The following is a 12,421-nucleotide window of genomic DNA, read 5'->3' on the forward strand; positions in this document are numbered from 1 at the left end:
CCCATTGTTCAGATGGTGCATAGTAACTTTTACTTTATGGAATAGTACTATGGTCTGCGTGAAACAATCCTAGGAGTAATTTTCTAGCAAATAAAAATAGAACACAAGGACTTCTTTACAGAAACCAAAAAATGATGCCTTGGAGCTCAGACCTTGGGGAGAATTGGATCAAGAGTTTTAAGAGGCTTCAGTTTCATTCTGTTAGTCAGACCATTCATTGTCATTAATATCAACCTTAAAGCTTTTCTGAACGGTGACATTTTTCTTTCTTTTTTAATATAAATCAAGTAAATTGATGACAACCACCTGATTGACCAAGAGATTGGTTTTAAAACTATTTTAAAGCTCTTATTTTATGTATGGTAGTCCATAAAGTGACTAATAATAATAATAATAAAAATAAAGGAAAGCCTTACACAGCCTTGCTCCCCTGTAGTATTATGATTCTCATTTAGACAAAAATTTTAATACAGAACATAGCTAAGTGAGCTACTTTTTAAATTCTTAGAACTAAATTGATTATCTTCTTGTTTCACTATTTGTCTTTACTTTATCTTGGAATATAGTGTTCATGTCTCCCCTGCTTCTTTCCCCCTCCCAAAAAGACCAACCCCGAAAGAGCTAATGAAGGGTCCCATTTTTGCATATAAAAATTCTTGAAAGTGAGGAGAAACTGAAGATAATGTTCGATGTGGCAAACAATCATTCCTAATATGAATTGTAATGGAATGTGCTTATTGTAGGAACATCAACCAAAAAAGTAGGAAGCAAAACCAGTGGAGAGAGTCCACTGGAAAACACTTGATCATAGTCAATCTTCAAACCTCTCACTTCAAAGACAGTAACACTAGGTCAGGCTTAGGCCTGTTTTCTGGCATCTGGGTGCCCCACCTCCATGTGAGCTTGAAGACCTCCTATCTGGAGCAAAAGCTTGGTGTTTGCTGTAACATCCTTCAGGATAAGTGCTAGAGTTTGCAGCATTTTTTTATCTTCTGGGAATGATACTTTTTGGTGTAGTAAATTTGTTATGGTAATATACTAAGGATGAAAATTCTGAATGTGGTAAAATATATTCACAGTTCTCAACTTAAGCCAAACTCCCTGGTTGTAATTTTTGTAATGCTGTAAGAGGACAGCATGATGAATTGCACATGAGAGCTGAAGCTGAGCTTTGCTTTTTTTGAAGTTATCCATAGGATGTGTGTGTACTTGCTTAATTTCCTTTTTTTCTGGAGGACATAAAAATAGTTCTCTTGCCCTGAAGTTGTGGGCAGACTAGTGGGCACCTGATGTGTGAATTTAACCCACCTTTTCTGAAGGGCAATGGTCCATGAGTCGCAGTGATTACTTTTTTTTTTGGCTCATGTAAACGACACCTGCTCTGTTCAACGTTGTATGCATTCCAGGGACTTTCTGTTTATTGCAAGTACAAACTAGGCACAGAAACTCCAATTTAAGAAATATTTCTTTAACTTCCTATAATTTGAGATTTTGACCTCCAGTTTAGGTTGAGGAGTATACCTACATGCAATTCAGTCTACTAGGTGGTGTTTTAACATCTCAATTCAAGATACACAAGTATAAATGAGTAAGTGAGCAACAGGTAAATTGTATGAACGTAATTATCTGTCATAAGTGGATTTTTAGATACCCGAAGTCCATGAGTACCCTTGGATATTTCTTTTGCAGCCTGTCTCCATTGCTTGCATGGAGTTCTTAACCTAGCTAAGATAAATGCCAAAATAGTCACCTTTTAAATTTTTGATTATTCTGTCCAAACCTTTATTTCTTTTTTCACAGATAATGACATAGTGTTGGTTTGTGTATAAATTCTAGTACAAGTTCTGTGTAAAACAGGAAAATCTTATTAGAAAGTTAGGTCCCAAATATTAGCAGTTTTATAGTAAGACAAACCCAAAATATACTGTTCTATACCTTACTTAACTGTAGGCATGTTTGTAATGTTTTTATCCAAGCTTCATTGTTTTTTAATTTTCATAGAAATGTGGTTTTTAAACTGTGATTAGTATCATCCTCTATGTGCTACAGGCAGTAAAATAGAACACATAATTTTTCTAGAGTGTGTTGTACTCATACTTTCAGTATTCTCTAAAATATTGATGTGAATTAGAATAGGTTGTTTTCAAAATTTTTTTGAGAGTGTATCTTCTTGAATCTTTTTTTTTAAAGTAAAAGCTGTATTATTATATAGTAAGATTTCTAGCACTGGGCCTTGTGTTTTTCCAGATACGGAAAGTCTCAGGCTGGATTTATAGATCACCTTTTGTTCCAATTATCTTCCATGTTCTTAAAAAAAAATAAAGGCAATATATTATTACCCAGATGATTAAAATGTCTACTAATAATCCTTTGATATTGAAGCACCTGCCATATGTTTGTGGGCAAGAAAAATAGTGAGAGGAATGAGAGGGAGTCAGAATATGATTTGAATTTGGTAAGGTGCTGAGACAAGTACTTCACACTGGTGTGGACTTCATGATCTGCGGTGTGTGGGTGAGTTTCCATGGCCAGGAGAGCCTCCCTGGAGCAGCCTGTGAGAGGAAGGTGGGAAGCAGCAGCTGTCAGTAGCCAGGGAGTGAGGACAGGGCATGCACCAGGAGCAGGACACACAAGGGACTCCTTGTGTCCCGTTTGGACCCTTCCTTCTGAAGGGGCTGGCGGGGGCCTTTTTCCTGAGCAGTGACATTGGTGGGTAAGAGAAGGTTAATATGGGGTGGGAATAGTAAACGTGGGAAAAGTATGGCCTCTCATGCCATCTCTGGTGTCCTACAGGTGTGGGGGCAGCTCTGTGAAGACCAAGTTGAGCATAGGTGTCCAAGCAAAGAACACAGATGCCATATGTTGTTATCTTCAGTTTGAAAAGCAAGCAGGAGTGTTTTCTTCCCAGCCTCTCTCAGCACGTGTGCAAGGCATGTGTGTCAGGTGGGGGCTCTCCTGCATGTGACCCTGGTAATTGTGTTAATGAGCAGGGAGGGAGGGGAAAAATACAAGGTACTTGAACAACTGACCAGGAGCATTCAATATTTAATATCCTTATCTCCCCAGAAATTTAAGGATTAAAGAGGCATGATTTGTTACAGCCATTTTCCCCTCTTGGAGCTGTCATCTGGGCTGTAAGTAATGGGTTATTTTGAGGAAGAAAAAAATGCCTCAAAGAAACAACTCACTGCCCTCACAAATTATATCATTTTTCTACATATGTTTAAATTACTTTTATCATAGATTTCAAATAGTGCCCTGGTACATAAATTTTGGGAGAATATTGCAAAGGCTGCAAGCTTTTGTATTTCTGAGTGTGGCTTTCCCTGATCCTGATGAAATGCAGACTTAATAGACAAGTGGGAGTGGCTGTATCTTGGAGGAAAGGCTCTTGCCCCATTGAAGCAGAGGCAGCTGATGCCATGCAGTGACCAGTGTTGCAGTTCTGCATGGGCTGTGAGCAGCTGTCCTGTTATGCAGAGGGGATGTAGAGGCACTGGTTTGTAAACTAGTACATTCTACTCTTAATCTTTGTTTTTGAGCCCTGCTTTGTTTCATAGTACTTGATGCCATTGGCATTTGAATTTTTTATCCTGTGACTTAAAATCTAGCTACTATGTTAAGAACAGTAGAAAAGAAGTGTCCATAATTTACTGAAGAAAATCTAAAATTTTATTCATTGAAGTTTTTTATATTAATTTTTTAATACATATTTATTGAAAACATTGGGACAAATTTCTGTTTGCCCTGCTAGTGCTCTCCAGCAGTTCTCCATCTAAGCTTTATACCTTGCTATGCAATTGCTGTGCTCCAGGTCTTTCCCTTGCTGCCTCCACGCCACATTGTGTCATCCATCTGTTTCTTTAGCTGACAACATACAGCTAAAGAAACAGCTGCATACGACATACATTCACAAAACATTGGTCAAATTGATGATACTGAGTAGTGTACTTAGTGTATCTTTAATTCTGGAGGCATGCCTTTTTTCTGTTCCTTGTACAGAGCTTATTCTAGTTCTTTTTTTTTTTTTTTTTATTCTACCTGTGGAATAAGCTGGACTTTCCACCCTTGTCTAAAGATGCTGGCTGCCATGCTAGACTACTAAAGGCTTGTGAAAGTTAAACATATTTAATTTTTATTCTTACTTTTCTGGGAGTTTTAGATACACAGACTGGATCTAGTCATGATGCTTTTAAATTTATGGCTTTGTTTTTGCTTGACAAGAAAGAAAGCAAAACTCTATAAGAAAATAAAATGTTCTCTGCTAGGATCAAGATGCATTATGTATAATATACTATGCAGAAATCTGCGCACAGTTTTCTCAATTATATCTGTTTATTTCCAAAAGTAAGCAAAATATAATATGAGCTGGAATGGAATAAAATAATAAAAGACTGAGGAGTTTTAAGTTTTCTCAGTAATGTCAAAAGTTAACATGCTAGTTGTCTGGTTTTAGATATGCGAGGCATCACCAAAAGTATGTTTTGATGCCACTGTTATTGTGAGACCAAGGGACATTTTTTTCTTTTCATTTTCCATTTATTTTCCTCTGAGTCAGTAATCTAAAATAATTATCTTACTGTTCTTAATATTTTTGGATAGAGATTCTGAGATATATATCTGTCTGGACAATTTGTGAAAAGCACTGAGACGTGTGTGTTGTTCTGGAGAAATAATCATGGACTGACTAAAATTTAACCCATGTTTGCTTGTTGTTTCAATTGCATCCTAAGGAATTGAAACCAAACCATTTTTTACTGTTAGTCTGCATGCATTGTTTAATAAACTACCAGGTACTACCTCTTCTGAATAATCCTGCAGGAAAATAGTTGAGCAGTATTAGCAATATTGCTAATAATTGATTGTACCAATTATCAAGTTTCCTTAACACTTTCATAATGAAACTTCATTTGTGTAAAGTTTTTTATACATATGCTTTTACCTTAAGAGATGTGGCAGAAAGGGAATTTTCTTTTTCCTAAACAGGAAGCAAATAAATATGTTTTTACTGCAGTTCTGGTATTTCAGAAAAATGCTAGTTAAACACAATAAATTGATTGAACATGTAGACAGGTTGTCTCTTTGCCTTTTCCATTTGCCTTTTCCCTTCATCTTTTCCAATACTACATATTTGATCACATACATTCCATAGGTAATCTTTCTATCAGAAGCTTGCATCGTCTTCTACTTAAACTGGATGAATCTAATTGGCAAATTCCTACTGTAGTATCTTGTGTTTGATGCACCACTAAACTGAATTCCTACTGTGTAACTCTCCTTCTTCATGTTACTTGAGCCTGAGATCTCCAGCAGTGTTGTGAGTCCCACCACACTTGATGGAGTTTCAAGTGTTTCATAGAATCGTATGATAGTTTGGGTTGGAAGAAACCTTTGAATGTCATCTAGTGCTACCCCAATAAACAGAGATGTCTTCAACTGGATCAGGTTGCTGAGAGCCACGTCCAGCCTGGCCATGAATATTTCCTGGTATGGGGCATCTACTGCCTCTTTGGGCAACTTCTTCCAGTGTTCCAGTGCCCTCATCGTAAAAAATGTCTTTCTTGAATCTAGTCTGAGATGTAGTTTCCTTCCCATCTGCTCTCTGTGTTCTTGAGGATGCTTGCACAGTAGTAGAAATTTCTTTCCATATCTGCTCCTGTCCTGATTTTGGAGTTACTTTGAACTCTTAAGGATGATTACTGGAAGCCTCAAAAACTCCTTGGACCACACTAGTATCAATGATCTAAAGCTCAGTAATCCTGAATAATTTTGGCTCTGTATCGCCCTTGCAATTCCTAGAGCTCTCTTCTCAGAGGGCCCACTGTGCTATTTTTTTGCTCATAAGTCAATTCTAAGGTAATTCTTTCAAGTAAAATGAAATCTGCTCTTTAATAGATACAGCTCATGAGCGGAGGAAAAGATTGCTCAGAGTGGCGAATTTAAAGTAGGACTATTTTTATGCAGATGTATTTCTTGTTTTATTCAGGGACTGGGAGCAGGGTTCAGGTGTCTGTAATCGTTCCCTGCGAGAGCCGATGTTATCATTACCAAGCTCCTTCTGCAAGGAGCACCCTGCCCTTCTCCACACCAGGGTGAGCAATGGAATCTGCTCTTGGAGATGAGACAGGGGGCCCAACACCAAACAGGCTGCAGGAATCAAATATTTCAGACCTTTCAGAGGACACTCTAAATCTTAGACCCACGGATGAGCTGGAAACAATTCCTGTGGAAGAAATTCAAGGCCTTAAACCTGAGGATTTGCAGGAATCTGCTCCTGCTGAAGCAACGCAGAACACTAAACTTGGGGCTGAGCAGGTACAACAAAGGGATAACTGTAGATTAAAGGTCTGGGGCATTTTTACAGTTGCAGTAATGTATTTTTTAGCAATTGTAAGCATACTGTTTTTCAGTTATACTTGAGAAGGCTTGCTTGGGTTTTATGGATTCAGCCTGTTATTTCTAGAGGTTGTATCTGTGAAGCCCCAGAACGGTGGTGCATATCATGGAAACCCCTTTTTGCTTTAACTAGGCAGAAGTTTATGTATGCCACTGTCATCTGCAGGGGGATTGAGTGGAATGAGTATCTGTTGCAAGCTGACCTGCATAGGCAACTTCCACGTGTAATGCTGAGCACTATCCATAATGGATAAATTGAAACTATCCTAATATGAGATGCACTTTTGTGTGCAGTTTGAAATTACTGGCCTCAGTTGAGAGTGAGGCTAGAAATATGATTGTTCCTATCTGTGGTATTTGTGGTATTGTGTTCCTCTGCAGAAAATTTCATTCTCCTTTGATATCACAGTTCACGGAGAAACATGAATATTGAGTGCTTCAAGTAGAGCAGGTGTAAAATAGGTTTTCTTTATTGTAACAAGCTTAAAATATTTTTCAGTGTTATTCCAAACAAGTGAAAAAAAGATCTCAGGAATGAGAGACAGGCTTCGACGACTGGTTCCAGTGATCTGACTTTTCAGTGCAAGACAAATACTTGCTCTTCTGTGCTGCAAGAAGCAAATGTCCAAAATGCTGAACTGGGTTCTTGCCCAGAAATTTTCTCATCTTAGTGTTTCTCTATAAAATTTCCCCATTTGTATAAACTACTCAGCTCTCACTGCAGCAGGCATTTGAAACATCTCCTAAGCACCATGTGAGTGTCCTACCCAGCAAGTATTTTCCTCCAAATCAGTAGTCCAGATCTACCAGAAGTTGGATCTCAGCCTGCTATCTATATCCTGAATGGGTGTCTTTCTGTTCCTTAAATATTTGTTTTGTGATAAGTGCTTTGAGTTTTTTTTAATCTGAAATTTTAACCAGCAGTCCTATCCTGAACTTGAGAAGCCTGTCCCAAGGAAAATTTTATTAGAAATAGCATATTGTTGCAAAGTCTAGCTAACAGATTAACTGCTTTTATCTGCAATATTGTTCTTTTGAAAAACTGTTAAATCAAGTCTTGAAGTTTTTTGGGGTACAACTTTAAGGTTGAGCCGTTCAGAAACAAAAGTTCTCTTCACCCATCTCTGGGAGCATTTCATCTCTAAGAACAGAGGCCCTTCTCCTTCCCTTGGAGCAAAGGGTCCTCCTCATCTTCATCTTTAGGACTATCTCTGGGAGCATCTCTAGGAACTGAGGTTTTCTCCTTTCCCATTTGGAGCAAAAGTCCTCATTGCTTCCATCTCTCCCTGTTCAAACTTCTCATGAAATTACAGCTGCATCAGCATCTGCCTATCTCAGCACAGGTGCTTTTGTTCACAAGTTGAACACTCCACCCCCCATGTCTTCATGAAATTACAACGGGTACTCTGATATATCATAGCTTTACAACAGAATTTCAGCTTTAAGCATCTCCTCTTTCTCTTCCCTCAGGTTTTCAGCTCTTCACAGCACTAAAAGGGTTAATCTCACCTAGGCCTTGCAGCTGGAATGAAGCTTATCCCTGTTGGTCACATGATCTCTGCCGGACATTGGTGCAGCTTCAGCTGAATCTTGGCCACACACGAGGCGGGGGAGCCGAGCTGTTCTGGCTGCCCACGGCAGGGCTGTGGGGGGGTTCCGTGGGTGGAACAGGGCCCATCGACTCCAGATGGCCGTGGCCTGGCCCAGCCTGGCCCGAGCAGGGCCTGGGCTGGGCCCGCTGCCCCTGCATGGGGCCCGCAGTCACCTGTTCCAGCACCGGAAACGAGACAGAGCTGTGGGGGGGTTGTTTATTCTTAAGTGTGGATCACAGAGGCGGTCACAATTTTAAGTGGCTCAAAGAATTGTCCATATTCAAACTGGCCAGCTGATAGGTTCTATCAGGTCCCAGAGGAAGCTGTAAGCACCCCTTTGCAAGAACATCACTTCCGGGACTATGCTTGCTAACCCATGACATCAAGAAATGTTAGAAAGAATTCCTTGTCAGAATGAAAAGATGACTCTTGTTTCTGGATTAAAGAATTATCAAGTGTCTCACATTACAACAATTCATGAATCTGAAAACTTTTTTTACAGAGTGCCTTGACTGTAGGAAAATAAGAACTTCTGATGTTGACGGTTTTTTCTTCTTTCTTGTTGAAGGTTTGAGTTTTAGAGAGAAGGGTCAGGGTGGGATGGTTGTCACCTTAACCAATGTGACATGCAGTCGTGGTTCTCAGCAGTGAAGCCCCATGGAGCCACTCACTTGCTCCCCCAACAGTGGGACTGGGGAGGAAACCAGAAGGGTAAAAGGTAGAAAACTTGTGAGTTGAGATAAAACCGTTTAATAGGAAAAGCAAAAGCAATATACACAAGCAAAGCAAAACAAGGAATTCAGTCACTGCTTCCCATGGGCAGGCAGGTGTTCAGCCATCCCCAGGAGAGCAGGGCCCCATCACATGTAACAGTTACTTGGGAAGACAAACGCCATCACTCCAAACATCCCCCCTTCCACCTTCTGCCCCAAACTTTATATCCTGAGCATGATGCCATAGGGTCTGGAATATCTCTTTGGTCACTTTGGGTCACCTGTTCCAGCTGTGTCTCCTCCCAGCCTTCCATGCACCCCCAGCTCCATTGCCTTTGTGGCAGTAAAAGCAGAAAAGGCCTTGGCTCTGTGAAAGCCCTGATCAGCAACAACAAAAACATGTCTCTGTTATCAACCCTGTGTTCAGCACAAATCCAAAACACAGCCCCGTACCAGCCACTGTGAAGAAAATCAACTCTGCCCCAGCTGAAACCAGCACACGTGAAAACTCAGGTACTAGAATTGTGAAGAAAAAGTGCTTCTGAATTCCTACTTCTAAAAATGATTTCTTGGTATGAACAGACTCTAAATCTTAGCCTTTAATAATTGATTTTCCTATTTGTCAAAGAACTTGCTTATTAACTAAATGAGAATATTATTCTCTCTGTAATGTTAAAGTGTGAGGGAGTTCCAAAGTTGCACTTTAACAGTGCACTTTTTATATCTCTTTATCCAGGTAAAATTCAGTGTTGCTGAATATAAGATATGATCTCTTAATGAGCAGTTGTGATAATGTGTCCTACATTCCTGAGGCTGGTTTTTAATGCCATTGAGGTTGAGAGGAAATCAGCCCCACTGTGCATCTTCAAATATGGAGTCAGGAAATGACATGGGTAACTTTCAAAACTTTGAGATTTAATCTTGGCATAGTTTATTACTTTGCTCTGATACTGCTGAACATGCATTTTCAGAACAGACACAGCTCTGTGAAAACACCACTTTGGCACAGGCCTCCCCTTTTCTTTGCCTAATAGCTGGGAACAGTTCTTGCTGTTTAGTTCTGTAATGTTTCCTGAGTTCTTTTCACTGTTGCTGCCTGCATGTGCAGAACATCATGTGTTTCAGGGTTGTATGTGTACATGGCCCCTTTCAAAATGAAACTATTAATCACATTGATAAAGTTGAAAAATTCTTGGTACGTGTACAAGAGTTCTTTGCTTATATTCAGAAGCTCTTTTTATTGTTTTTAAAACTCATCTAAAGTACATCCCAACATTCTTTAAGCTCTCTGAACATTTAATTTAGCTAAAAAAGAAAGATGAGATTCATTAGAAAACATGTTCTCTGTTAGGAAATTTCTTCATTTTAATGCCTTGTACTAGATATAAAGAAGTTTAGAATGATTTCCATTAGTGTTTTGATGTGAGGTAAATAAAAGCAAAGAACCATTTACGAAGAACTAAAGAAAGCTATTGTTAGTAATGATACAAAATGCTCAATCAATGCTTTTAAAAATATTTCTGCCTTTTTAGGACTGTCAAGAGGCAAACTTTCAGCATATTCTGGACACTAAGCACTTGCATTATATAATGATGTGTGTGTAGTTCTTGAACTTTTAAAATAATGTTTAGTTTATGAACTTTTCAACTTGAGATACAGCAGATTCTGCCTGGTGACAGAAAGTAAACAGAAGTTAGAACCTGCAGCTTCATTAGATGCCTAGACTAAATACAGTTTGTTTTCTAACAAAGCAGTATGAATGCTATTCATTCCCCAGCATTTATATTCAGGGACTTCTGGTAGATTTATGGATTTTGTGTGTCTTTTTCTTTCTGTTTCTTTGTCTCCCTCCCTCCTTTTCATTTCTGGCATCATTTTGTATGACTCAGATATTCCACTATTCTGTCTTTAAAGTGCCAGCAGTGCTTGCAAGAAATGCCAGTGTAATGGACTAGGAAATTCTGGTTCCTTTTCTCTAGAAAAAATACAGGCTAGGCAGTGGCCAGCCCACCATCATCATACAGATGAAAAAGTCACCATTTCTTCCCAGTCTTAGCCTATGAATGGGGAATCCTTAGTGGAAAATGACTGCCCCTAATAAAAGCAGAATTATGTTCAGTGAGGGGGGCCCAGACTGAATGGGGCACATGAGAAGATTGTTTCCGATATGGTTTCCTGTAAACTGTGCATATGCTTAATTAAGAACAAGTGAAATGCTCAGCCAAGTATTTGGGGTTTATTACTGTCAAGGTATTCTTCTGCACAGCCTCTTGTGGTTTCACATTGTGCACTGTTGGCTCTGCTCTCTTTCTCCATGAGAATGACTTCATTGATTGCTCCAGGTCAGTCTAATAGATCTCACCTAAAGGAACCGAGTTTGATTCAGATCGGCTCCGTGGTATAACGTACACATTTATACCGCAGTTTCTGCTGTTGGTGCTTTCTTTGGATGCAATCAGAAAGCAACCCTAAAAGGACCTGGAATCTGCAACATTGTCTCATTCCCAACATTTGTTATATCATGCCTTCTTCGGGGAGTGCAGCTGTGTGTCATCTTCACATATGTTCAGAATACATTATGAATGGGTGTTGCTCTTTCCCAGAGAATGCGCAGCTTTTGTTTGTGTTCGTGATCAGGAGCAATTTAGGTTGATAATAACCTTGGAGGAATTTGTAAGGGTGGATATCATGTATCTGAAGCAGTGTTCACTCTTCTCACTAGCATCTTACTTGTCAGAATTTGAAACGCCCATGGTAATGGTTTTCTTCCCTTAAGGGGATTTGTGTACAAACTTTGAATCATGTATGAATCTGTGTACAGGTCAGACTGCCTAACGCTGTGTGAGTTTTCCATGAATTGTTTTAACTGTAGTTGAGATAAGCCAAAAATCACTACAGCTTTCTTCTAGTCTGAATTAACGATTATTACTTTAACTGGTTGTAACAGGGTTCACTTGGACATGGGCTCATGTCCTGTATGATTGGGACCAGTGTTATTTACTGTCTTCATCAATGACAGATGAAAGGATTAAGTGCAGCCTCAGCAAGTCTGCAGATGACACCAAGCTGAGTGGTGCAGTTGACACACTTGAGGCATAGGATGCCATCCAGAGGGACCTGGACAAGCTTGAAAAGTGGCCCATGGGAATCTCATGAGGTTTAACAAGGCCAAGTGCAAGGTGCTTCAGCTAGGTTGGGGCAACTAGATTGAGAGCAGCCCTGCTGAGAAGGACTGGGGATTTTGGTGCATGAAAGGTGGGACATGACCCAGCCATGTGCACTCACAGCCCAAAAAGCCAAACGTGTCCTGGGCTGCAGCAAAAGAAATGTAAGCAGCAGTTCGAGGGAGGTGATTCTGCCCCTCTACTCTATAATTCTTTACTGTGAGGGTGGTGAGGGTCTGGAACAGGTTGCCCAGAGAAGCTGTGGGTGCCCCGTCCCTGGAAGTGTCCAAGGCCGGGTTGGATGGGGCTTTGAGCAACCTAGTCTAGTGGAAAGTGTCCCTGCTTGTAACAGGAAAGTGGGAACTCGATGCTCTCTAGGGTCCCTTCCAACCCAGGCCATTCTATTATTTTATTGTGATTGGTACCTGGGTGAGTCCTGTTTTATAAATGTATTATCCTGAATCTCAAGCCAGTAACTGGAAATTATTTGGCTTCCCAAGCTGGTCTGTAGTTTATTACTTTGCATGTCTGAACTTGAGGTAAGCCATTAGTTTTG

At 39.8% G+C, this 12,421-nt stretch overlaps 1 protein-coding gene across 11 annotated transcripts in view; it reads left to right on the plus strand.

The window, feature by feature from the left end:
• The window catches only part of CACNB2 (calcium voltage-gated channel auxiliary subunit beta 2), a 245,920-nt gene that overhangs the window by 24,207 nt on the left and 209,292 nt on the right, over positions 1-12,421 (plus strand). The gene's annotated exons all lie outside the window — the stretch shown is intronic.

This window comes from Corvus cornix, chromosome 2 (assembly GCF_000738735.6).
Source record: "Corvus cornix cornix isolate S_Up_H32 chromosome 2, ASM73873v5, whole genome shotgun sequence".
Taxonomy (NCBI): Eukaryota; Metazoa; Chordata; class Aves; order Passeriformes; family Corvidae; genus Corvus; species Corvus cornix.